Genomic DNA, 11142 nt, shown 5'->3' on the forward strand with positions numbered 1-11142 from the left:
CGACCCTTGTGAGACTCCAGAATGGATTGTTCTGAAGGGGGACCTTGTTCTCAGATAGAGGCAGGAAGCCATCCTTCCTCTAAGGTAACAGCACAGCCAGCGGACCAGATTATGATGTAGGTCTGAGGCCGCGATCATGCTAAGGAGGAGAGGGTGGTCGACACTATCGAAAGCTTTCGATAGATCGACCGCGGCTGCTACTGTACGTGCTGGGGGACGGCGTGAATTGAAACCCGTCGCAATCTGGTGCGCGAGCGGGAGGAGGGCGGTGACTGTCGAATGACCTGGTGTAAAGCCATGTTGCAAGGAAACCGTGACGAGAGAACCAGAGATGAATGGGAGTAGAAGGCGTTCCAGGATCTTGACCGCTGGACAAAGGAGGGATATGGGGCGGTAAGAGGAGCCCTGGTTACCAGGTTTACCTGGTTTTCGTAACGGGATAATTATTGAGTTTTTCCATATGGATGGAATGGAGGCCGTGGCGACAGAGATGTTAAAGATGTGGGGAAGGAACTGAAGGAACTGGAGGCCACGTGGGCCAAGGTGTTTGAGGTGGAGAACCGTGAGGCCATCCGGACCCAGAGCGAAAGAATTGTTAGCAGCTCTGATGGCGAGTTTCGCCATGTTAGGGGTGAAAAGGGGCGAAGTCCCTGTCCAGGGGGTGCTCAGCCCAAATTCGACGCATAAGGCGGCGGGTGGATGGGTTTTGGGAGTGCGGAGCGATGGAGGTGAATAGTTTGCAGAAGGCGGTGGAGATCTTGCGCTGCGACGAGAGGGAGGTCTGACCAAATTGGATTGGCTGGTTGGGTGGAGGGCGGCTAAGTTTTCCGGATAGTGAGCGGAGAAGGTTCCAGAGTTTTGCCTGGTGAGTTCGCCTGTTGCACGAGGCGAGATGTGTCCGCCAGGTATTCCTGGCATGGGCTTGTATTAAAGTGGTGATTTCTAAGTTGAGTTCGGGGAGCCGGGGGTCGTTGGGTTTGTGCGCCCTGATGTCAACCCGTTGCTCCATGAGCAACCGGGTGCCAGGGCTGACTACAGGGTAGAACTCCTTTCGGAAGCCCGCAGGGATGTGCTTCTTGGCAGCAGCCGCCAGGACGCCCCTAAGGGTCGACTCGCCTCCGCACGAGGTGGGGGAAGGGACTTCCTCGAGCGCTGCTTCAACTGCTGCCGTGTAGGCATGCCAGTCCGCTTTCTTAAAGTTAGTATAAGAGCGGGCAGACCGGGGAACCGGGGACTCCACGGCGGGAGGTAGATGAAGCAGGATGGGCAAATGGTCGGAATTTAGGGCGACTTGAGGAGCCCATGAGGGGCTGAGTAGTAGCTGCCTGGCGATGATGGCCAGGTCAGGTGAGGAGGGCGGACCGTGGGAGGGGAGGCGGGTCGGCGAATCCTCGTTGAGGAAGGCTAAGGGGGAGCCAGAGATGACGTCGTCGATGGTGATCCCTCTTGCTGCTGCTCTCTGGTCCTCGGTGTGGGAGAACCAGGAGGGGTGATGGGCGTTGAAGTCGCCCACAATCAGACAATTGTCCGGGATGGTGACAATGTCAGAGAGGTCCGGGGAGTATCCCGGGAGGCAGGAGGTGGCTGGTGGGATGTATATATTGATAATACAGAGAGGGGAGCCATTGAGCGGAGTGGAGATGGCTATGGCCTCCATGGTGGCATCGCCACGCAGGAGGGGAGAAATATCACGCCCAGTTCGCAGAGTAGTGATGAATGGAGCGAAGGCCGGAGTGTGGGAAATTTCCCACCGTTAATCATACTTATATTCTTTAAACTGAATTTAGTAATAATTTATGTTTGGGTAATATTAAGATTAGTCTAGGGTAAGTTTAATGTTAGGGTAATTTAGGTCAGACCCGGGATTCCGCAAAGAGTTCGCACTGATACACCATCGTAGCCACACCACATTTTGTGATCTCCAGCCTACCTGTCGTCTGCCGCCGCTACTTCACCAGCATTCAACCATAAGTCTAAATTTCTTCCTTGTTCTGTGATTTATCTATTCCTTGGTTTGAGTGCCCAATATTCTATCGTTTTGTTTAGTTTGCTCAAATCTATGCTTAATTATCGTGTGCGATGCTTCAGAATTCAATTGTTTAATTTATTCAAATTTAATTTCAATGATTCAACTTTAAGTAGATGAGGTACCAACTAGAGCTCTATTTTTTAAGAGTTCACGCCGATTCGCTTAACCTTTATTCTTACTTCAACGCACCAATCTTCAACTATTCTTACTTTAATTCCGTCTGAAGCATCCACCTTCAACTGATTTCTTCTTTTTTCACCCTATTCAATTCTTCCAAAAAGTGCGTTAGCACACTGAGTGGCATTTAATCTCAGGTGATTATTTAGTTAACCTTAACCTTGTATAAATTTACTGCTTTGTTATTATATGCTTTTTACCTTGTTTTCTGTGATCTTTACATTCAAAGTAATTCAATTTTCACAGTATGAATCGCAAACCTGGTGCGTAGCTGGTGGCGGAGCAGCAGCCGCGACTTACCTGTTGCCGATGTACTACAATTGACGCTGTTTCAGCAATTCATTACCTCTTGGCTTAACCTTTTGGCGCAACTGAAACCGTCCCGGCTCCAGGAATTCAGCAAGATTCCAAGCTTGAAGTCAATATCCAGACTACTAAATTCAATAAATTTTCTCGGAAGTTTTATTTGCTTCACTACCTTAAAGAAAGATACGATTGTATGAAATTATTCATAGGAGCACCGCTTGTGGCACCAGGCGTTGCACATGGAGCACCGAAACGAGTAGCACTGCCGTGTAACCGGGAGGGAGCAGACTGAGCAGGGGTCCTGGCCAGGGTTGGGATGGATACCCTGGGTAAGGAGAAGAAGGACGAATAGGAAGAAAAGATGGGAGGAGAGAAGGGCATAGGGTGTCTCAGAAAAGATAGGCGGCCAAAGATGTGGGTAGGGGGAAGGGGAGGCCGAGGTTCCCCTGCCCTTAGGGGGAAAAATGATGGAGCATCCGTCCGGTAGCGATCCGGGCGGAGGGGCCTCTGCCGTTTGGCCTGGCCCGCGAGTAAGCCGGGCATCCGGCCGACGCGCAGGCCAGGGTACCCCCACGACGCAGACGCGGCAGAGATCGGGGGTCTGCCCTCATAACCGTTATCTGCTGCCCTCGTAGCCGTTATTTGCAGCCCTCATAGCCGGTATCTGCTGCCCTCATAGCCGTTATCTGCTGCCCTCTTTGCCGCTATCTGCTGCCCTCATAGCCGTTATCTGCTGCCCTCANGAATTATATCGCTGCATACTAGCATTATATCGCTGCATACTAGCATTATATCGCTGCATACTAGAATTATATCGCTGCATACTAGAATTATATCGCTGCATACTAGAATTATATCACTGCACACTAGAATTATATCGCTGCATACTAGCATTATATTGTTGCATACTAGAATTATATCACTGCACACTAGAATTATATCGCTGCATACTAGCATTATATCGTTGCATACTAGAATTATATCACTGCATACTAGAATTATATCGCTGCATACTAGAATTATATCGCTGCATACTAGAATTATATCACTGCATACTAGAATTATATCACTGCATACTAGAATTATATCGCTGCATACTAGAATTATATCGCTGCATACTAGAATTATATGTTATATGAAATGTTATGTTAAGTAATTTTTAATAAATATCCATGCTTTCCTTTGCTAACTTCGGCCTATGGATAGTCACCGGACTCTGCATCATGTTACATGACCTATTACATGCCCTGTACATGTCCTATTACATATCCTATTACATGTCCTATTACATGTCCTAGTACATGTCCTATTACATGTCCTATTACATGTTCTATTACATATCCTATTACGTGTCCTATTACATTTCCTATTACATCTTCTATTACATGTCCTATTACATGTCCTATTACATGTCCTATTACATGTCCTATTACATGTCATATTACATGTCCTATTACATGTTATATTACATGTTTCATTACATGTTATATTACATGTTTCATTACATGTTCTATTACATGTCCTATTACATGTCCTATTACATGTCCTATTACATGTCCTATTACATGTCCTATTACATGTCCTATTACATGTCCTACTACATGCCCTATTACATGTTTTATTACATGTTCTATTACATGTCCTATTACTTGTCCTATTACATGTCCTATTACTTGTTCTATTACATTTCCTATTACATCTCCCATAACATGTTCTATTACATGTCCTATTACATGTCCTATTACATATCCTATTACATGTCCTATTACATGTCCTATTACATATCCCATTACATGTTATATTACATGTTCCATTAAATGCTCTATTACATCTTCTATTACATATCCTATTACATGTTCCATTACATGTTCCATTACATCTTCTATTACATGTCCTGTTACATGACCTATTACATATCCTATTACATGCTATATTACATGTTCCATTACATGTTCTATTACATGTCCTATTACATGTCCTATTACAAGTCCTATTACATGTCTTATTACAAGTCCTATTACATGTCCTATTGCTATTACATGTCCTATTACATGTCCTATTACGTGTCCTATTACATGTCCTATTACGTGTTCTATTACATGTCCCATTACATGTCCTATTACGTGTTCTATTACATGTAGTATTACATCTTTAATCTTCTATTACATGTTCTATCACATGTCCTATTACATGTCCTATTACATGTCCTATTACAACTGAAGCTGAAAGAGCATCAGGGCTACTGAAGCTGAAAGAGCATCAAGGCTACTGAAGCTGAAAGAGCATCGCGACTCCTGAAGCTGAAAGTGCATCGCGACTCCTGAAGCTGAAAGAGCATCAAGACTCCGGAAGATGCCTTTCTTACTGTATCAAACTTGTAATAATTCCTTCCTAAATTTCTGAAGGAAATATTCATAATTATAAAAAAAATATTAGCTAGAAAGTGCAGAAGATTAAGCTTTGAACCTTATGTTTTTCTAACATTCGCTCTCACGATGATGATGATGAACTAATTCAAGGAACATATTCCGTTCCCTTGCGAGGGCAAACACACATGAAACCTTAGTAAAAACATAAATAAATAAATAAATCAGGTAGAGTAATGCTTGTATTTGATTGTATTTATTTTTTCAATCCACGTCTTCTTATGAAATAATTCTTCAAAATGGCTTTGTATTATGAAGGCTGAGCGGAAGCCTGAAACTCATCGCCAGACAAAGTGCAGTCTCACGCCCGCCTTTGTGGCCCCTTGTGCACTTGTCACAACGCAACTATAGCTCCGTTGTTATTGCTATAATCCTTCGTGTTAACGCATATATATGAAGTGTTCGTGAACACACATCAAGACACAGTCAATAAAATATACAAACGCCTCAACAAACGATTTCATACAATTGCAATAGTCTATAGAAACTACAATGCGATGCGGGCTGGCAGAGCTGTACAAACCGGCGACATATTCTCTATATAAATGACTTGAAGAATCTTAAAGGCTTGTGTATAAGGTAAACTTTTTAGCGAGCTAAGATCAGGAAAATTGTGAGGACTCGAGACATTTTGGGATTAGTTTGGACCATAATAAAAATTATTTGGTATCGGTCAGAAGAGCAACTGGAAATTCGTGTGACTAGTTGAAAAATTTATAAATTAATAAATGATACCTTTCTAATTCATGGTAAACTAATTATTTATATCCGATATAATTTGAATCACGGATAGGCGGTTCAGATGTGATGAAGGTATTACTGATATCTGGCTTTTAATGGCAGAAAAAAAGCAATCAGGCAGACTTCATGTCTCCCCATGAAAAAAATCGCCGAGAATTTAAAATTCTTACACCGAATTTGAACAAAAAAATTAGCATGAATAACATTTGACATTAGATAAAATAATTGGTGCAGCGTCTCATACCCCGTTTTAGACTACAAATAAAATACTCATTCTATTATTGAAATCACATTAAAATTCCAATAAAATAAAATTTTAACTAAATGTAAATACTTCAACACAATCCACTTTTTGCTTGGCCTAGTGATTCCGAATCTGACACTACAATTTCAAGTGATATCCCAACACGATAGATATCGTGGTGAATGACCCTAATGACCCATTATACTGCATCGTGTATTGCAGGTACATATTACTGTAAACAAAATGAATATGTTTGGTACTCTGGCTTCCTTCGTTTAAAAAAATGTCCACGCTCGCCCAGGCGTGCTCTTTCGAAATAAATTTAGAATGAAATATTTTTTAAATTTGACTGCTGAAGGCATATTTCACTGTCCGAATTAATAGGCAACGTCTGGGCACTTTTGTGGGGAAATTTCTTTGCAGATATCAAATATCCATAGCCCAAAATTTCAGATTTTAATTAACCTCAAATCTCAGCAGCGACCTGGAATTTACAAATTTCGCAAATGTAATGGAAAATCAAACTTATCCGTCAAAATTAATAACCATCAACATCTTTCAGCAGGTCATTATGAGTGCACTGATTTCCTTTACTACTTTGTCAACACTAAATGAAAAATGTCTGTGGCATCAGTTCCAAATTTTAAATTGAAAAAGGTTTTCTTTCGAAGACTTTTCTCATGCAGCTTTTAGGGATGGAATTCTTCCGCCCTGGTTGGGGCCATAGGCAGTCTGGGTACCCACAGCTGGCATAGATGGTACCACTGAGTTGTTTCAGTGGTACCACCGAGTTATTTCAGTGGTACCACCGAGTTGTTTCAGTGGTACCTCCGAGTTGTTTCAGTGGTACCACCGAGTTGTTTCAGTGGTACCACCGAGTTGTTTCTGTGGTACCACCGAGTTGTTTCAGTGGTACCACCGAGTTGTTTCATTGGTACCACTGGATGGTGCCAATGTGAAACCGACTTTCGTGATCTTGGCTTGCCGGTCCGTTTTCTCTCTGCCACAATTATAACTAAATAAAGTGGCTAGAAATCTTTACATAATAAATTTAATATGAGTTATAATGATTGATAATTACTAGCAGACAAAAGGTGTAAGGTAATTCTTGCTTGTATACTTTCTGAACGTGACTTCGATTTGGTCAAAGTTTCCTCTTCTCGGTGATGAGCAAAGTATAGTTCACAAGCATGTCTGGCGTTACCCAATTTCTCATTTAAATATTTATTGAGAAATACTAAGTATATTGCTTATATAGTAGCACGTTTCTAGTCATCTCCAACATCCATGTTCAGAATTCATATTCATAATCGAGTACATCGCACGATGGACAAATTACTACGAGTCGACACGATCGTCAAAAACGCTTTGGTTAAGCAAATAATTTTAGTACATTTTATTCGAGACGAAACCATCCTAAAACTTTGATCCTATTAGCGATATAAATCTATAAAAAAGGTAACTTTTAATTGGAATCCGGGACCATACGAAACCATTCCAGACAATCCAGTTAAAATTGGAGCTTTACAATTTCTCCTAATTTACATCTCTTTACCTATACATATCTACTTAATTTATGTCATTTAACGATACACAACTGACTTAAGCTAGGTAAATAATTACTTTTTAGTTATTTACATGAATTAAGGTTAAGGTAGGTATATAATTTATTTATATCTTTTTTGACTTACATCTCGTCAATTTCCCACATTTATGGCATTATACTATGTAAAATGTTATCGCTAATGCCCAACTTGTTAGTAAATTGAAACAACAATAGAATATTTGAAGAACCGGAGGAAGCCCGTATACGCTCCCCTAGGCGTGTGCATCGCCGAGGGGACCTTCGCGACCATCACAAGGGCCAATACTTTCAAAAAAAGTTAAGAGATCGTAAGTTCATCAGCCAATCATTGACGGCCTTTCAAGCAAAATCCACCAATCATAGACAAGAAAATAGAGCGTAAGTACTTACGTTCACTATACTTTCAAAAAAGTTAAGAGATCGTAAGTTCATCAGCCAATCATTGACGGCCTTTCAAGCAAAATCCACCAATCATAGACAAGAAAATAGAGCGGAAGTATTTACGTTCACTTAGCGAATTTGGAAAGTATGGCCCCTGGTCAGCGTTAGGCGTAAGTATGTAAGGTACATAAAATATTATATGTTATGAAGGAAAGGCGATTATGAAATTTTAATTTTTCTATGCACAACATTTTGGGGGATAGGTGCATTTGTAGGGAATCCAGTAAGTTTTTTTACTTAATTTTTCTTAACAGCGTATTAAAACACACGGAATTCTATTGACTTCAAATTTGCTGCATTTTACGGCTCTGACTTGTCCATAACCTCGGCCAATGTCTCTATTTGCTTACCCCTACTTGCTTATATACCACGCTATCTTTGCCTCTCTTATTTGCAGATAAGCTGCTCTTTCTTGCTCTATTGTTTAACCCCTGCTCTTTGATTCGCTTATTTGGTTATGAGCAGCTCTTTCCTCGTTCTATTTTTAATCACCTGCTCCAAGTTTCTTTGATTTGCTAATCAGTTGCTTTTTCCTCGTCTTACTTGTTCATTAACTGTTCTTCACTGCACTGATTTACTCAACACCTGCTCCTTACTACACTAACTGTTCTAACCTCGTTTGCATCTACGAACATTTTGGTTCGTCTTTGAAAATTACATGCAGGTGAAAGAACGAGGCAATGCATTTCTTTACTCTTCCAGTCTATCTCATGGCTGGTAAGTCAAGAAGCAGTCGGAAAATATCAAGCAATTAATGAACTAAGTTAGTCTTGATTTTAAGATCAAATTTGACCATCACAGGAGCAATTAGGCTATTGCAAAGTGTATATTTTTCGTGGCCACTTGAGAAAAATACCAAACAAAGATTGAAATATAGTAGTCTTGATTGTGAGATTGGAAGGAATTTGTAGTTGAGACCAAATAGCGGGTATCCCAACATTAAGGTAGCAACTATATTGCGGGTCAAAGCTTACTAAAGGAACTAGTTATTATATGTATTATAGGTTCTTGACTTCAAGCTCTCATCCTTGTCGGACATCTTAATTCTTCTGATTTACATCTTATATGTACATACTAAACACTTTGGGATTCAATTTCTACTGGTCACATGTGCAGATTAAGAGGTATGTAAGAACTGCAAGGCAAACGAATTGACATTAAAACGGCAGAGAATTGCCTTTTTTCGGACTAGTGTCCGGTATTTGGGGATCGCAGCACAAGCCAGCAATTTATTCTCATTTAATTTGTATAATTTTATTACATAATTGTTAATAATAAATTACTATTGCTATTAACATTGATTTCCTTATTTAAACGTTTGGGGAGGTACAATTTAAATGTTATTACATGAAAAATATTTTGCTGCTGATCAGTTTAGTACGCAGTAAAGTGTGCTCCCGCTTTTCAAAAATAAGATTTCTTTGTTGCTTTTGGTCTTTTTCAACACCAAAACAATATATTCTATCAATAATGATTGTATTATCACCACGAATCTAATTTAATTATCCTGATTATCCTTTTCAATCACTACTGAATTACAGCTCATTCCTCATGTCTAACAAGAAAAAAAAGTGAGTTTGAATATCAACGTCGATCAATTCCAAGATTTTGTGATGTATATAGGGCGACACGACGTCCAAATATTGGCACTAAAGCTCATCATTCGAAAAAAACGGGAAGGATTAATGAAATTAAATTATATAATACTTTTAAATTATATTAAATTATATAATATAATATTAAATAAATTATATAATATAATTATATTATAAGCCGTATAAAAAATTCCGATTCATTAACAGATATTCAATGCTAACTGTTTTAGGGAAATTGATTACATCACACTAGGAACCCGAAAAAACGTCAAAAACATTGCTCCAAGTGCACGCTAATATGTGGTCAATAATAGGAGTCGTGCGTAAGGATATGATATTGTACTCCTCACTCTGTATCGTCGTGCTCACTTTAATTAGTTAATACATCAATAGATTTGACGTATATTGTTTCATTTCTGTTAAAAAAATTCTTCATTTGTCTAGTATATTACACCCTTTGTAGTATTACAGTATACATATATTAGTAGTATATTTCACCCCTTTATCACACACTTCCTTTGTTCAGTATGTATTTAGTATTATTGTTTAGTATATTACGTAAACCTCGACTCATCCATGCAAGCAGCGTGCACATTATCGACACAAGGGCTCAAGATTATACAGCTGTTACATCATCATTATATCATAGTATTCCTCTTACATTTTTTTCCACTGTTTTAGTTCGAATTAAACTCACTGAGTTAACCCAATTAAATAAAAAATATAACTCAGCACTCACTGCAGTGAGTGACAGAGAGCGCATTTTCACGTCGACGAAAACGCGAAGTCACGGACGGACGGACGGACATGGCGAGCACAATAGCGCATTTTTTTCCATAAATGAGAAAATGCGCTAAAAATGCATAACTGCAACGTATACAAATATTTTCAATCAGTACTGCCATTGGCCAACATCTGTACCATGTGTGTGTGCTGTGGATGGCTCAAATTCAGCCATCATAATTATATATGTACAACTTAGGGATGCAGCTTGACAGTATGTCTAAAATCAATCAATCAACAAGGGCTTGAAAAGCAGTACTGAATTACGTTGAAAATGATCACAATATCTGTAGCGACTGTATAGTGTGCATTATTATTTTTAATATAATAATAATAATAATTAGCATTATTATTCTTAACATTATTATTATTATTATTATTATTATTATTATTATTGTTATTATTATTATTATTATTATTATTATTATTATTATTAATATACGAACGAATCGATTATCGTGGCGTAAGGTTCAAAAGAACTTCGAGTGCACGTTATTCATAATCTTAATAGCAAGCGATAAATAAATAGACACGAGAAAGGATGAGAATGGATAAAAATGACTAAGCACTAGATTCATAGGCTCAAAGAAATAGTTCCGTCTTCAGGCGTCGACGAAACACCTGCAACGAAGAGGCCGATGTTACGGAAGCAGGCAGACTGTCCACCAGGGCCTATACTTTCAAAAAAAAGTTAAGAGATCGTAAGTTCATCAGCCAATCATTGACGGCCTTTCAAGCAAAATCCACCAATCATAGACAAGAAAATAGAGCGTAAGTACTTACGTTCACTTAGCGAGTTTTGAAAGTATGGCCCC

At 39.5% G+C, this 11142-nt stretch overlaps 1 pseudogene; it reads left to right on the forward strand.

Moving 5' to 3' along the window:
* Positions 1 to 2976: 2976 nt before the first annotated feature.
* Positions 2977 to 11142, forward strand: part of LOC108673587 — a 21713-nt pseudogene continuing 13547 nt past the window's right edge.

The sequence above is a fragment of the Hyalella azteca genome, unplaced genomic scaffold (genome assembly GCF_000764305.2).
Source record: "Hyalella azteca isolate HAZT.00-mixed unplaced genomic scaffold, Hazt_2.0.2 contig4010, whole genome shotgun sequence".
NCBI lineage: Eukaryota > Metazoa > Arthropoda > Malacostraca > Amphipoda > Hyalellidae > Hyalella > Hyalella azteca.